Source organism: Triticum dicoccoides, chromosome 7B (assembly GCF_002162155.2).
Source record: "Triticum dicoccoides isolate Atlit2015 ecotype Zavitan chromosome 7B, WEW_v2.0, whole genome shotgun sequence".
Lineage (NCBI taxonomy): Eukaryota > Viridiplantae > Streptophyta > Magnoliopsida > Poales > Poaceae > Triticum > Triticum dicoccoides.
Genome location: NC_041393.1, coordinates 661,668,331 through 661,672,725, shown reverse-complemented (window position 1 = coordinate 661,672,725; position 4,395 = coordinate 661,668,331).

Below are 4,395 nucleotides of genomic sequence, written 5' to 3'. Positions count from 1 at the left end.
TGCCCCCTGTCTCATGGGCCCCCTGACGCTCCACCGACCTCAACTCCAACTCCATATATTCTGTTTCGCGGAGAAAAAATCAGAGAGAAAGTTTCATCGCGTTTTACGATACGGAGCCGCCGCAAAGCCCTAATCTCTCTCGGGAGGGCTGATCTGGAGTCCGTTCGGGGATCCGGAGAGGGGGATTCGTTGCCGTCGTCATCATCAACCATCCTCCATCACCAATTTCATGATGCTCACCGCCGTGCGTGAGTAATTCCATCATAGGCTTGCTGGACGGTGATGGGTTGGATGAGATTTACCATGTAATCAAGTTAGTTTTGTTAGGGTTTGATCCCTAGTATCCACTATGTTCTGAGATTGATGTTGCTATGACTTTGCTATGCTTAATGCTTGTCACTAGGGCCCGAGTGCCATGATTTCATATCTAAACCTATTTATGTTTTCATGAATATATGTGTGTTCTTGATCCTATCTTGCAAGTCTATAGTCACCTATTATGTGTTTTGATCCGACAACCCCGAAGTGACAATAATCGGGATACTTCTCGGTGATTACCATAGTTTGAGGAGTTCATGTATTCACTATGTGTTAATGCTTTGTTCCGGTTCTCTGTTAAAAGGAGGCCTTAATATCCCTTATTTTCCGCTAGGACCCCACTGCCACGGGAGGGTAGAACAAAAGATGTCATGCAAGTTCTTTTCCATAAGCATGTATGACTATATTCGGAATACATGCCTACATTACATTGATAAATTGGAGCTAGTTCTGTGTCACCCTATGTTATAGCTATTACATGAGGAATCGCATCCGACATAATTATCCATCACTGATCCAATGCCTACGAGCTTTTCACATCTTGTGCTTTGCTTATTTACTTTTCCGTTGCTACTGTTACAATTCCTACAAAACTATTATCTTTACTTTTGCAACTATTACCATTACTATCATACTACTTTGCTACTAAATACTTTGTTGTAGATACTAAGTTATCCAGGTGTGGCTGAATTGACAACTCAACTGCTAATACTCAATAATATTCTTTGGCTCCCCTTGTGTCAAATCAATAAATTTGGGTTGAATACTTTACCCTCGAAAGCTATTGCGATCCCCTACACTTGTGGGTTATCAAGACTAATTTGTGGCGCCGTTGCCGGGGAGCATAGCTCTATTCTTTGAGTCCCTTGGGATTTATATCTGTTGATCACTATGAGGAACTTGAAAGACGAAAGAACCAAGATTTTGCCCTCAACGACAGGGGGAGGTAAGGAACTGCCATCTAGCTCTGCACTAGATTCTCCTTCTATTATTAGTAAGCTTGCGACACCTAAACCTGCTACTGCTATGAATTCTGATATGTCGCATGTTATTGATGATTCCACTTCTGCTATGCATGATACTTATGATGAAACTACTTCTGTGCGTGATACCACTTTACCATTAGGTAAATTTCTTGATGAACAACTTGCTAGGGCTAGAGAGAATGAAATTATTGAAGATGCTATTATTGATGATAGCGATGATGAAAGTTGTCCCCCTGATTATGAATTACATGTTGTTCCTGAGGGTTATGTTATGGAATAGGAAGCTGCTAGAGCTATCTTTGCTTGTAAAGATAAATATGATCTTAAAAAGTTATTAGCTAAATGCAAGCAGCAATCTCTTAATGCTAGAATGAAACCTGACCCTGCTTTTGCTACTTCACCTATCTGTGTTACTGATAAGGATTATGAATTCTCTGTTGATCCTGAGATTATTACTTTGGTTGAATCTGATCCTTTTTATGGCCTTGAATCTGAAACTGTTGTGGCACATCTTACCAAGTTGAATGATATAGCCACCCTGTTTACTAACGATGAGAAGTCTCGCTATTATTATATCCTTAAGATATTTCCATTCTCATTAAAGGGTGATGCTAAGACTTGGTTTAATTCTCTTGATCCTAGTTGTGTGCGTAGTCCCCAGGATATGATTTACTACTTCTCTGCTAAATATTTCCCTGCTCATAAGAAACAAGCTGCCTCACGGGAAATATATAATTTTGTGCAAATCAAAGAAGCGAGTCTCCCACAAGCTTGGGGGAGGCTTCTCTGATTACTTAATGCTTTGCCTGATCATCCTCTTAAGAAAAATGAAATACTTGATATCTTTTATAATGGACTAACCGATGCTTCCAAGGACTACTTGGATAGTTGTGCTGGTTGTGTTTTCAGGGAAAGAACAGTCGACCAAGCTGAATTACTATTGAATAATATGTTGACTAATGAAAATAATTGGACTCTCCCAGAGCCAATTCCTGAGGCAATTCTTGAACCAATTGAGCCAACTCCTGAGCCTATTCCTAAACCCACTCTGAAGAAGACAGGTGTTTTATTTCTCAGTCCTGAAGATATGCAAGAGGCAAAGAAATCAATGAAAGAAAAAGGTATAAAAGCTAAAGATGTTAAGAATTTACCTCCTATTGAAGAAATACATGGTCTTAATATACCACCTGTCGATGAACCACATTATCTTGATAACCCGACACAGGTAGTAAAGGTAAATTCTCTCTATAGATATGATAAAGTTGAAATTCCATCTACTAAATTTCATAGCCCATGCTTAGGTGAATTTGATGACTTTATGGCTAGACAAGAATGTTTTAATGCTTATGTTGTTAGAGAATTAAAGAACAATGCTTTCGAGATAGGACTCTTGAGTAATTATATGGCTAGAGTTAAAGGTGAACTTAAACTCATTAGCAAATATGCTTCTATGGTTCCTACTCAAGCTGAGCAAGTACTTAAAGCTCAAAATGATTTGCTTGATGAATTAAATAATAAACCTGACTTTGCTGTTAGAGTGGCTACTAGAACTGGTAGAATGACTCAGGAACCTTTGTATCCTGAAGGCCACCCTAAGAGAATCGAGCAAGATTCTCAGAGAAATAATTTAGAGGCACCTAGTTCTTCCAAAAAGAAGAAAAAGAAAAATGATAGGACTTTGCTTGCTTCTAGTGAACCTGTTGAAGACACACCTGAGAATCCCAATGATATTTCTATTTCTGATGCCGAAACACCATCAGGTGATGAACATGAACCTAGTGATATGTTAATGATGATGTTCATGTTAATGCTCAACCTAGCAAAAACAATGATGTAGAGATTGAACCTGTTGTTGATCTTGATAACCCACAATCAAAGAATCAACGTTATGATAAGAGAGATTTTACTGCTAGGAAGCACGGTAGAGAAAGAGAACCATGGGTTCACAAACCCATGCCCTTTCCTCCTAAACCATCCAAGATAAAGGATGATGAGAATTTTGAGCGCTTTGCTCAAATTATTAGACCTATCTTCTTACGTATGTGCTTAACTGATGCTTTAAGTACATCCTTATGCTAAATATATGAAGGACATCATTACAAACAAAAGAAAGATATCGGAAGCTGAAATCTCCACCATGCTTGCTAATTACACTTTTAAAGGTGGAATACCAAAGAAACTTGGGGATCCAGGGGTACCAACTATACCATTATCCATTAAAATAAACTATGTTAAAACTGCTTTATGTGATCTTGGAGCCGGAGTTAGTGTTATGCCTCTCTCTTTCTATCGTAGACTTGAATTGAGTAAGTTGACACCTACTGAAATGTCTTTGCAAATGGCTGATAAATCAACTGCTATACTTGTCGGTATTTGTGAGGATGTGCCTGTTGTGGTTGCAAATGTCACTATCCTAACGGACTTTGTTATTCTTGATATTCCCGAGGACAATAGTATGTCGATTATCCTTGGTAGACCCTTTTTGAATACTGCAGGGGCTGTTATTGATTGCAACAAAGTCAATGTCACTTTTCATGTTAATGGTAATGAGCATACGGTACACTTTCTAAGGAAACAACCTCAAGTTCATAGCTTCAATTCTATTGGAAAATGTCCAACTATCATTATTGGAGGTTTTGAATTACCTCTCCCTACTGTCAAGAAAAAGTATGATATTCTTATTATTGGGGATGTTCATATCCCCGTTGAGGTAACTTAGTGTTATTCGAAATTTCTCCGATTCCGTGTTATTCGCAATGAGTTTGTTAACAAGACTTGATCAACCTTGTTAGTGGATTCATTTTGATGATCATGAGATGGATGAAACTAGAAGGCACAACCTTCTGTACCCTCTTTTTACTTTCTGTTATTTAGAATGAATAAAGCAAAAATAGTATTATCTGTCTGTTTTCTGAATTATCCGTGCAATAAAAAATATCCCGAAAATAAAAGTGCTCCAAATGCCCTGTAAATTTAGTATGATTTTTTATGGAATATTTGAGGATTTTAGGCACTGAAATCACTGCAGGAGGGGCAAGCACCAGGCCACGAGAGTGGAGGGCACGCCCACACCCCCTAGGCGCGCCCCCCT